This window comes from Podarcis cretensis, assembly GCF_951804945.1.
Source record: "Podarcis cretensis genome assembly, chromosome: Z".
In the NCBI taxonomy this organism is placed as follows: domain Eukaryota; kingdom Metazoa; phylum Chordata; class Lepidosauria; order Squamata; family Lacertidae; genus Podarcis; species Podarcis cretensis.
Window position 1 is genome coordinate 35,393,525 of NC_137184.1, and position 13,096 is coordinate 35,406,620.

Sequence of the window (13,096 nt, forward strand, 5' to 3'; positions counted from 1 at the left end):
GTTACAAAAATCAGAAAAAACAAAAAATACAAAATACAATAAAATAAAAACAATTAAAAGCAAACCAACTTTTCCATATCTTGTCTTTCATTTACTTGTTTCCCTCACCTCCTCACACCTCCATTTTTCATATTCTAGTTCAATCAGTTATTTCAGCAAATCCTTTCCATTTTTACTTTTATCTTACTAATTTATCTTAATATATTATAACTTTACATTCTCACCTGTTAATAATTCATCTTTAAATACTCCTTTATAACATTACTACTGAAACCACATAACTTCATTCCAACATCCTTCTAACATTCCTTAATTTTACAATATTTCTGTAGATAGTCTTTAAATTTCTTCCAATCTTCTACCGACTCTTTTCCCTGGTCTCGGATTCTGCCAGTCATTTCCGCCAGTTCCATATAGTCCATCACCTTCATCTGCCATTCTTCCCGGGTGGGTAGCTCTTGTGTCTTCCAATACTTTGCGATGAGTATTCTTGCTGCTGTTGTAGCGTACATAAAAAAAGTTCTATCCTTCTTTAACACCAATTGGCCGACCATGCCCAGGAGAAAGGCCTCTGGTTTTTTTCAGGAAGGTATATTTAAATACCTTTTCCATTTCATTATAGATCATCTCCCAGAAAGCCTTAATCCTTGGGCATGTCCACCAAAGGTGAAAGAATGTACCTTCAGTCTCTTTACATTTCCAACATTTATTATCGGGCAAATGATATATTTTTGCGAGCTTGACTGGTGTCATGTACCACCTGTATATCATTTTCATAATATTCTCTCTTAAGGCATTACATGCTGTAAACTTCATACCTGTGGTCCATAACTGTTCCCAGTCAGCCAGCATAATGTTGTGTCCCACATCTTGTGCCCATTTTATCATAGCGGATTTCACCATTTTGTCCTGAGTGTTCCATTTCAACAGCAAGTTATACATTCTCGACAGATTCTTACTTTTGGGATCTAACAGTTCTGTTTCCAATTTTGATTTTTCCACCTGGAAGCCAATTTTCTTATCCAATTTGTATGCCTCCATTATTTGGTAATAGTGAAGCCAATCTCGCACTTTGTCTTTTAGTTTTTCAAAGCTCTGCAATTTCTATATGAAGATATTTTGCTAAAGCTCACTATTGCTTACAAGTTTAAGAGAGCTTATGACCATGTAGCTATTTGGAGAACCACAGTCATGTTCAACCTAGTCAAGTGGGGCATAGCTATGGGTTTTCCTCCGGTGCTGTCATGATGTACACCTGCACTTCAACATTACCACTGCACCATTGAGAGCCAGGAAAGTGTTCATTCTTTAGGTTCAAGCAGAAAACAAAGGGTTATATCCAGCTGTATTCTACTCCGAATAGACCCATTGAAATAAATGGACCTAGACTTCCGGGTTGGCGCCATCGCCGAATGGCGGACTCCCTCCGAGCTCCGGAGGGAGCCTGCTCGGCAGGGGCTGGGTTCTACCGCGCCGGCGACGCGGGGACCCTTAAAAACCATGGGCGCTGAAACCCATGGGCATGGTGACTCGGCGGGCACCGTTTGCGCCCCCCCGACTCGCGAAGGAGCCTTTTTAAAGGCTGCGGAGCGGGTGACAGGGGGTTTGGTGGTGCTGTGAGTCCTCCGCTTCCCCTGCCGAGCGAAGCCGCATGCCATTCGACAGAGAGCGCTGACTTCTTCCATTGAAAATTTGGACTTTAAAAGAATAACCCGTGAGTAATTGGAACTTGGATTAAAAAAGGGGAAAAATTCTTTTTAAATTCGGAGCAAGCGGGGGAGGTGCAAAAAGGAAGTCAGCCTCCCCCCTGTTGTAGAGGAGCTAAAACAAAGGATTTGACAACTAAGATCGAGCGCAACCTTTTTTTTTGATAAAGTTATTAACTTTGCGATGGAAAATTATAAGACTGGGCTGGGGGAGAAAAGTGGAATGTGAACTAAAATGCAACCCCCCCCCCGGAAACCCCGGGAGCGATCCGTAAGAGCGCCGGGAGAGGAGAAATAGAGGTTTTGACAGCTGTCAAAGGAGCTGTCAAAGCGGAAGAACAAAAAGAGAACTTTGTTACGTGGACTTTGCTGGTCACATTTGTTACAAATTGGATATAAATTGTTTAAAACAAGGAATAATAAGTTACTTTGACTGTTGGGTCTGATCGGAAAGGAAACTGAGTTATTATAATCCCTCCAGAGGAGCTGTGGGACACTACAAATATTGTTGGCATTGAATTTGAATAGGACTTTTTATCGCCTGGGAAACTGCAGAAATGGAACACTATTTTGTCTACAGAGGTCTACACACTAAAGGAGACAATAGATTTATCTATTGAAGAATGGAAAGGACTTGACGTAATGTTTTGTTCCTGAATAACAAAGCCTCTGCAGAGGAATTAGAAACTTTTTGGAATTAGAACATTTCTGCAGGAGAGCAGGGGAAAAAAAAAGAGGAGGAGAGAGAACAATAAGAACAACAAGAATAACAAGAACTGGATAAAGTTGGAAGATAGACTCCTTCCAAGATCGGACATGTGAAATCAAAGATGACCAAAAGACGGCAAAGACTAATAAAAAGACGGCAAAGCGGATTGGTGAAGGACTGTGGTTTAGATGTGGGAGCTCCAGGATGACAGTAGACAGTGACGGACATTGGGAACGCAACCGGGAAGGGGGGGGGAGGGAAATTTGGAATCCAAAGGGTGTTAAATTACATTTTATTCTTTTTTCTATTTTTCTGTTTATCTGAATCTGTATTGCATATTAAAGAGGGGAACTCGCAGAAGGGAACAGGTCGATTTTAGGGGATGGGAAAATATTTTTTAAATTGGGCCAATGATAATAATTTTAAAATTTGGGGTAAGAATTTGTTGAATCTATTTGAAAGAAATGGAATACAAGAGGGGGAGGGGAGGGGAAGTCCTGGAAAGAAGCCAATGAAAATAAGGTTTTAAATTTGGATGTTTTTCTTTTTTTGTTATATTTGAAAATCTTTAATAAATATTATTATTATTTTTTTTAAAAAAGAAATAAATGGACCTAAATTAAGTCGTCAACTTCAATAGGATTACTGTGGGAAATAACCTATAATAATGTGAGAATTGCATTGGTTGCCTATATGCTACTGGGCTTAATTCAGTGTGCCTATGTTAGCTTACAAAGCCCTAAATAACATGTGACCCAAATACCTATAGGTGTGTCTCTCCCTATATCAGCCTGTTCAGGTCTGATTCTTGAGGCGTTCCCTGGTCTGATTCTTAACTCATTCATTGATGATATGATATGATATGATATGATATGATATGATATGATATGATATCTTTATTGTCATTGTCCCTTGCGGAACAATGAAATTGAAAAACTACATAAAACTACATAAAAACTACATAAAACTACCACAAAACTACATAAAACTACATAAAACATTCAAAAACCCCTAAAAAACTCTAAAACCCCATTTTAAAATACACTATACTACAGAGACCCCTTATGCTGCATTTAGAACCAGAACTGCATTAGCTTAGAAACTGTTTTTCAGGCAGCGAGTCCTGGCCTTTATAACCCTATACCTTCTTCCAGAAGGCAGAAGCTGAAAGAGATAATTTCTGGGGTGCGTACTATCATGTGCTATCTTTGCCGCTTTCTTATGGCACCTGGCAGCATAGATTTGATCTAAGGTGGGAAGAGTGCACCCAATAATTCTCTCTGCAGTCTTTACAACCCTGGATAGCATTGTTTTTTCCCTGGCCGTGCAGTTCCCAAACCACACGGACAGACCATAAGTTAGTACGCTCTCCACAGTGCAATGGTAGAATGCCATCAACAGGTCCTTTGAGAGATTGTTTTTCCGGAGGATTCTTAGAAAATATAACCTCTGCTGTGCTCTCTTCACCAGGTCTTTGCTGTTCTCTCCCCAGGTTAGGTCGTCTCTCAACTCCATTCCCAGAAATCGAAACACTGAGACCTGTTCCACGCACTTCCCCTCAATAATAAGTGGCTGAATATTCAATTTACATTTCCTAAAGTGATGTGAGAGAGGACATCCTCTGTAGTAACACTTTGATTATGGAATTTCCTCCCCTCAGAGGTGCATACAACACCTTTGCTACTAGGGTTTGATGCTATTTGAATATACATCTTGTTACCTGGGCTTTTTTGTGGGGGGGGGGGGGGGCAGAAAACGTCTGGTGGTGAAAGATGTAAGGTGCCTTAGTCCTGCACCTAGAGGCTCTGGCTGAAGATCCTTGATGCTTTTGAGATTCATAGATTTATCTGTACTACTTTCCAAAGCATCTTGGAAACTTCAATTGTTTTCAGCTAGATTTTATTTGTCTTTTCCCCTTCCTTCTCTCCAGATGATGCCAACTTTGCCTGATCAACCTTGGCTTGTCCAATTGGCATCCTCACAGAGGCAAATATTGTTTGAAGAGGCATGCATATTGACTATGAGACATTTAGAAGGCTGCACTACAGTGAGTAGATTTCTGAAAAATGATGTGTGTCGTATTTTTCTAAATAAGGTACCCCCTAAGTGGTGCAATTTTTAAAGTCTGCAGGATCGCATTGGTGATTCAGGCAATCCTAAAGCACCACAGCTTTTATTTCTATAATAAAAGGATAAAATTAAGGGGGGAATTATTTGCCTTCATCATGTTAATCTGTCTAAAACCTTCAAATGAATTAATCACGAAGTATTCTGCCAGCAAGGCTGGTTCTGCAATATTGTTTTGCGCTTTGTAAAAGTCTTAACATTTTAATCTGCAACTATAGATATAAAAATAAATGTAATTGTACCATAAAAATCCACATCATAAAAATGTTAGAGATATTAAAAAGTGATGGCTAATTAAAAGTAAAAAAAAGTTGGGTGAAATGGAGTTCCAGAAAGTGCTAGGATTTCAGTATAAGAGTAGCTTAATCCTTGGGTCTTCTTGGAAGCTGCTCTCTCTCTCTCTCTCTCTCTCTCTCTCTCTCTCTCTCTCTCTCTCTCTCTCTGTGTGTCTATATCTATCTGTATCTATCTGTATCTATCTATCTATCTATCATCTATCTATCTATCATCTATCTATCTATCTATCTATCTATCTATCTATCTATCTATCATCTATCGATATATCTCTATCTATCATCTATCATCTATCATCTATCATCTATCATCTATCATCTATCTATCTATCTATCTATCTATCATCTATCTATCTATCTATCTATCTATCTATCTATCTATCATCTATCTATCTATCTATCTATCTATCTATCTATCTATCATCTATCTATCTATCTATCTATCTATCTATCTATCATCTATCTATCTATCTATCATCCATCTATCTATCTATCTATCTATCTATCTATCTATCTATCTATCATCTATCTATCTCTATCATCTATCTATCTATCTATCTATCTATCTATCTATCTATCTATCTATCATCTCTATCATCTATCTATCTATCTATCTATCTATCTATCTATCTATCATCTATCTATCATCTATCATCTATCATCTATCTATCTATCTATCTATCTATCTATCTATCTATCTATCATCTATATCTATCTATCTATCATCTATCATCTAAGTGTATACTTCTTTATAAACATACTTCTATGGCTAATTTGTGAGCACCTTTGGGACTATATCTTTGAAACATACCAATAATACTAGTTAAGGATCTAAAGAAAGTGGGTATTCTAAAGAAAGGATCTAACGAATCTAAAGAAAGTGGGTATATCATATAGTAAAAAGGTAAAGGGACCCCTGACCATTAGGTCCAGTCGTGACTGACTCTGGGGTTGCAGCGCTCAGCACGCTTTATTGGCCAAGGGAGCCGGCGTACATGTGGCCAGCATTTTCTGGCGAACTAGAGCAGTGCACGGAAATGCCGTTTACCTTCCTGCCAGAGCGGTACCTATTTATCTACTTGCACTTTGACGTGCTTTCAAACTGCTAGGTTTGCAGGTGAGGTATATCATATATCTCATTCCAAAAAACTGGAAGCAATGGATATCCTCAGAATATATGGTGAAAATCTGCCCACAATGTACTTAACTTTTATCAGTCTGTACTAACAGGGCTGGCTCTATCATTAGGCTGAGTGAGACAGCAGCCTCAGGTAGCAGATGCCAGGGGGTTGGGGGGGGCAGTGACAGCAGTCTTCCCAGCCCTGCCCCCGCCTGCTCTTCGCCCCAGTGCCAGAGCATGAAGCTCCATCACTTGGCTGAAGTAAAATTCAACTGCCAGCCATGTCTAGACATTCCACCCAGTTGATCCCTGTGCTCTGCAGGTGAGGGTGACCTGCAGAAACCATGGACACAGTTATACAGCTGCTAATAAAATGTTTTAAGTGTGTTTTTAGTGTAGTATACAATGTGGCACTAGACTGAGATGGTGAGCCTATATGGAAAATTCAATGTATTTTTAAAAACACTTTTAAAAATATATACTTCAGAATGGTTTTTATATGTGTGTAGATTCCACCCATCTTATCAGGAACCCCATTTCACATGGTACAGGAATGGTGACACCTACCCTTTGGATTCCCCTCCCGTTATATATTAGGCAGGTTTCTGTTGTCTTCTGTTGTCTTTTTGGCTTCTACTGAAGGCCTTCCTCCTCCAACAAACCTTTCAAGTAGATATATTTCCCAGTCTGCAGCTGTATTAGAATTGTTTTTAGATGTTTTCATTACTTTATTGTTTGTGTGTTCACTGCCCTGGGTGCCTTTGGGTGGAAGGGCAGGAAATCAATCAATCAATCAAGCAAGCAAGCAAGCAAGCAAGCAAATAAATGTATGTATGTGTGTATGGAAGGGGGGCACCATATTGTCCTTTGGTCTAGGTTGATCCTACTGGCTAAAGTTGCTTTGAAGTGAAGGGCACAATCCATCCCATGAGTTTCACTGCTGTACTAAATAATATTGACTGTCATGTGCTATAGCCAATTATGTGAGCGTTCCCCCCCCCCCCAGTTGTTGCTATAAAAATGAATATAAATGGCAAGCCAATGTTCCAGATAGCTTCATAATCAAAGCAAACTTCACCTTCTTTTCTTTTGCTTGCTTTTCAGCTGAAGGTCCAGGTTAAACACCCAACCTGGCAATGAAAGTTAATGGCCAGCGATTTTTCAGATACCTTACTGTGAGGCGTACTCAGTATCTGTATGGATAGAAGCAGAGAGAAAAGGCAGGAGAGGGAACAAATGTAAATGGTGAGCTCATTTTCTCCTGCAGGTGTATTGATTTCTTACATCTCCTCGGATAGATAGTATGACTAAGCAGAAAACTACTTTCAGAAGCATCTTTTCAACAGGAAATGGGAGGGTGTCAGGAGTGGAGAGGAATGATGAATGCTGCTTCATTAGAGGAAGCCAAAACGCAATCCTTCTTCATGAGGGATTTATCATTTCCCACCTTGTTCTGCAGTCATCTTAATAAACATTTGATAAATGCCCATTTAGAGGTAACAGAAACATCATGCTCAGAATCCCAGTTCATGGGTCATCTTTCAAAACAGCATCTCTTTCCAGGCCTGCTTAATGCGTTTAGGTTTCAAAACAAGCTCTGGGAGAAAACTGTGTGTGTGTGTGTGTGTGTGTGTGTGTGCGCGCGCGCATCTGTGTCTGTAGGTTGGTAGTAGTGTCATTTTATCATGAGTGACAGAGTATTTGTGGCAAAATGGAGCATGATATGTTAATAAGTGTATATCTATGTCAGTGCCAGACTGCTTATGTGAAAACTGCAGTGGAAGAATTGGTCTCAGTGGAAATGCATGTTGTTAAAAGTAATGTGTATTCTGGATAAATGTAAAACTATCCTCAAAAGGGGCTTCTGTGGTATTAAATGAGGACATTAGCGAACACTGGGCGGTCAAAGGGATGATAGGAAAGATGTCTCTAGAAATATTTCTAACAATTGATTTAATGTACCGGTCTTGATTTGCTAGCTTATGGAGGCTTAGAGGAGAAAGAGAGAGAGAGAGAGAGATACCTATTACTGGGCCTTTTTCTTAATGCATTCCTCCTATTGCACCAACATCCTCCTAAAAGCCACGAGGGAAAATAATAAGATAGCTTCCTTTCCCTTCATTTCAACACAACACGATCAGGAGCTCTCTGCAGGGATAAATCTTGAATTATTATTGTTTTTTAAAGTCTTTATGGAATATACAGATGGTGCAAAACAATGAATAATTCCATTGCACGTAACATTATAAATTAGGTTGCAAACCATTTTGAGAGCTGAAGAGTTGTCTAGCTGACTTAAGGAGCCACATTCTCCCTTCTCCTTTGAATAGCTGAACCTGATGGCATATTGAATTCTATATTTGGAATGTCATATCAAATACTACCTTCCTTCCTTCCTTCCTTCCTTCCTTCCTTCCTTCCTTCCTTTTTTAAAAAAGCATAACTATGAAAAAACATGTCTAACAGCCCAATCCTATACATGCCTACTCAGACATAAGTCCTATTGACTTCAGTTAACTTACTCCTAGGCCAGTGGGCATAGAATTGCAACTGGAAGTCCCATAGGGCTTCATTCAATAGTGCTTTGGAACCTTGCCCTGTTTACTATTTCAATATTATTTAAATCACCCCCCCCCAAATCAATACATTGATTTCTGCTCGGATTAAGAGCATTACATGTTTGTCTTCTCTCTTTTTATCTTTGTATAAACTAGTCACTTGTGACATTATAGCTGTATTTCAAAGTTTATGAAGCCATTTGATAGCATTGTGAACTTTATTTAGCTTTTGCTGTCTGGCAGAATCAATTTTGGCCATCTTAAAGCATCAGTGTCATAATACAGCAAGGGAGATTCTTGATGGACCAAGGGCAGCACAAAAACAACAACCAGAACACAGATTTGCACGGTTCTCAGTGTTTGAGCTACTTCTTTATCTGTGGGGATTTGAGTGGCTTTTAAAAAGTTAAACAATGATATTCTAGTTACAGATAGGTAGCCGTGTTGGTCTGCCATAGTCAAGACAAAATAAAAAAATTCCTTCCAGTAGCACCTTAAAGTAGCAACTTAACTTAGTTGGTCTTTAAGGTGCTACTGGAAGGAATTTTTTTATTTTGCAATGATATTCTAATATGCCATCCTGCTTGACTTGATAATCATCCTGGTATTAAAACTCATGAGGAAGTTAAAAGAACTTTCCTCTTTGAGTCTTGTAGCCCATTCCTAAGCATGCTTTCTTGAGAATACAGCTATGAATAGGCAGGACATCTATCACGTGACTGTCTCTTTTCCACTTTACATTTGAGGGGTGAAGGAAGGACTGATCCAGATTGAAACCATGGAGTATGAGTAGCATTTTAAAAAACCCTTCCTCTATGCAATTATTCCCAATTAAATATCCCCCTGAAGTTTCCATTTACCTTCACTCCTGAAAGTGCTATTTGTTGAAATGACATATTTGTGTATGTTTAGGGCATCCATCACTAACAACATGTGAGAATGGCAAGTTACGACATCAGAGAAAATGCTAGTTATTAAAATGCTCTCTGATGTGGTGGTACATAGAATGATAATGAAAAATTCTGAGTATCAAAGGGAAAGTCATGTTACCTGGCCTTATGATTCGCTTCCATTACCTGTCCTTCTACTTCTATACTGAATTTCATACACGGCTGCCTAATATAGCCTCATTACCTGTAATCACAGGCTACAAAGCAGACTTGGTATTGTTTGAAGGAATCTGAATGTAGCAGATTTTCTTGTTTGCTGACTTACTTTGACTCTCTGTCTCCATTTCCTTTCAACTATTTTTGGCAGTTGGCACCTGAAGATAATTGTTAGGTATGCATATGATAGTCTTGGTTAGCAATGGGATTCATCACAAGCTCACAAGGAAATGCCAGTCTTTGATCACCCCATTTGGAAAAGTGACAGATTGACATGCAGATATTTTTTTTTTTTACTGAAATAGATTCATAGCAGTTAACCCCCTCAACATGGCAAGGGATATCATGTGGTTTCTTAAGACTAGGACTTATTCCACAGCTTAACATTTTCGGGGGGGGGGGGGGTTCCTCAGCCGCGCATCTTCATATAGCTGCTGTAAAGCAGTGTTGCCATATCGTTGGCCCCAGTGAGGCCATTTTAGGCAAACCATGCCCACCTGTCAATCACCTGACATTCTAGGACATCAGGAGGCAGAGATCTGTTATCTCAAATCTCAGTGCTAAAATAAGAGACAGTTCTCTTTGATTTTAGTGCTAAGCACCACAGCACTGAGATCAGAGATAAACTTGGGGTCAGGTTATGGTTCCATGGTCCAAGTAGTTAGGAGGGTAAAATTCTTAACAAAGCAAGAAAGATCACATGCAGTAAGAGTCTATGAGACAGCACTAGGACTGAAAAAGATAAGCAGGTTATGCCCTTCTCAACTCAGGAAGGATGTGTGGCCTGCTTGTAGACAGGATAAAAGCAAGTTGTTTGTTTTTAAGCATAAATAAGGAAAGTAGATGCAAGAAGAATAACAGAGTATGTTTTCTGTTAAGGATTTGAGTGTAGGGAGCTATCCAGAATGCTGTGGTGCTGAAATCAGACTGCATCTTGCCAACTTGTTTGTAGACGACATTGCATAAAACCAGTAGTTGTGGAGAACAATATTTAACTTTTGTGGGGAATGGAGAAGAAAGCATTCTAAAGCTAATGCTGAGAATGAAGAGTACAATTCTGTGTACATTTACTCAGAAGTAAATCTCACTGTGGGCCTTAAAGGTAAAGGGACCCCTGACTGTTAGGTCCAGTCTTGGCCGACTCTGGGGTTGCGGCACTCATCTCGCTTTATTGGCCAAGGGAGCTGGCGTACAGCTTCTGGGTCATGTGGCCAGCATGACTAAGCCGCTTCTGGCAAACCAGAGCAGCGCACGGAAATGCTGTTTACCTTCCCGCCGGAGTGGTACCTATTTATCTACTTGCACTTTGATGTGCTTTCGAACTGCTAGGTTGGCAGGAGCAGGGACCGAGCAACGGGAGCTCATGGGAATTTGAACCGCCAACCTTCTGATCAGCACTCCCTAGTAAATATGTTTAGGACTGTGACCTGAATTAATATAGCCTTATACACAATATTATGATTTAATTCAGTCCTCAGCATTAGCCATATAAACTTCAATATCTTGTTGTCAGCAGTGTATAAAATAATAATATATACCCCAATCAGGTTTATCCATTCCACTCATAAATCACAGAGAACTTGGTTGTGTAATGGAAATGTAAGATTGAATTGTAACCTTGATCTTCAATCAGGAAGCATGCTTTAATATTGATTGCAAGAGAGTTATCAAGTTAGGGAAATGATTTGTGGAGGAGCAGCACAAGGAGAACACTGTGTTCCCTCATTGGTTACTTACATATATCTCCCTTCTAAAGAGCGGAATTGTACATATTTTACTCAAAATGCTTGAAAGAATAAAAAAAAAGATTCTCAGTGGTAACAGGAACATATTTTATTACTATATGCTATAAAGTTGGGGTTTCAGCTGAGAATGGGCTTAACTGAGTTGTTCCTGGATCTGATAATATCATCTGCTGTTGCCACATCACATAAGATATCTAGGGAATTGTGGACTGGTGTTTTTTTGTTTTTTTGTTAGTTTCACCTTGAAATTTTTTGGCAGCTACAAGATACTGGAGGGAAAGGTGATTTCTACAGCAAGCGAATTGACATGGATTTTTTTTTTTTTTTTGCAGGCCACTAAAATATCAATATTGCAGAGCATATCTCAGTGTGAGAATGTCTTTCACTTGATTATTCTTGGGGCAAAAATCATGGAACCTATTTGCCCCCTCTGCCACCACTGCTGACAGAACTAAAGGGAGGAAATAGAGGGTTAATTATTCTCCTTTGCAATTCTTCCCTGCCTGTTAGGTTGTTACTCTTAATACAGGTCCCCTCCCACAGTCTTAAGCCAGAAACTTGGTTTCTATATACATTTCTCTGTATTAGTGCTGAATCTGCCCCATTCCTGCCACATGGTTCATTATTATGCCTTTCTAGAGAGGCCATGGAACTGTTTGGTGGGTTTACAGACAGGACCAGATTTAGGTCTGATGAGGTGAGGCCCTAAGCTACTGAACGTAATGGGGCCCTTTATATGTCCAGCTGTCCTTTGTCAACAACAAATTGTTGCAGTTTTTTGTGTATTGAATATATGCTATATGGTAATTTATGGACCTAATAGGTATCTAAAGCCATTTGCACGTAACAAAATATGTGATATTTTAGGGAGCAGGCTAGTAGGCCAGGCACATTGCTTACATCATAAGAGCCTACACAACACAAAACACTGTTGCTGTATGTACACTTTATTTTATTTATTCTTTATCTTATATTTTGGAAATGTACATCCAGGTTTTTTCCTTTACATTTTTGGGGAGCCCCCAAGGGAATGGGACCCTAAGCTATAGCTTGTTTAGCTTATACATAAATCCGGCACTGTTTACAGAGCAGTCTCAGATAGCTATCTTAGCTATCTTACAGGGAGCCTGGTAAGATAAGGTGCTGCTTCTGCACTGGGTGGGTTCTGTTTTTTTCTTTTGAACTCATGGCTTCCTTGAGCAGTTTATGCTTCTTGTGTCCCATATGTACCAAGGCTACCCATATAGTCCCTCTCTTCTTCCGAGGTTTTGTTTAATTCAGGACTGGTACTACCAGGAAGATGGTGGGACACAACAGAAATATACCAGCATCTGGAGGCAACTGACATTGGCCTGGGAACCACACTGTAACCACACAATCAGCTCTCTTCAGACATTGGCAGTGATGTTGCTGTGTAATGTGGCATTGCTGGTAATATATGAATCAGACTTGAGATGCTGAGCCATTTTCTTAATAAATGAAATAAAAATGATAAATAAAATTTCCTAATAATAAAATGGACTGTAAAATAAATAAATATATTAGCTATAACTTGTTTATTTTAGGATTTAAATGAGTAAAACAAGCTACAAAAAACCCTCCCCTCTAAAAAGTAATTACAGACAAGTGGGTGCCTTTTTACCTGTGTGAAATAATTGGATGTAATTGGTTCTTTTAACACATTTTCTTTTAACATTTTTAATCTTACTTAATTTTTCATTCTCCTCATGTG

At 39.2% G+C, this 13,096-nt stretch overlaps 1 long non-coding RNA gene across 4 annotated transcripts in view; it reads left to right on the forward strand.

Moving 5' to 3' along the window:
* The window catches only part of LOC307208105, an 83,127-nt gene that overhangs the window by 46,964 nt on the left and 23,067 nt on the right, over nucleotides 1-13,096 (forward strand). For all 4 annotated transcript variants that reach the window (XR_013834976.1, XR_013834977.1, XR_013834978.1 and 1 more), the window contains 2 exons: nucleotides 4,346-4,462; nucleotides 7,060-7,200. This is a non-coding gene — a long non-coding RNA (uncharacterized lncRNA). The remainder of the gene's footprint in view (nucleotides 1-4,345; nucleotides 4,463-7,059; nucleotides 7,201-13,096) is intronic.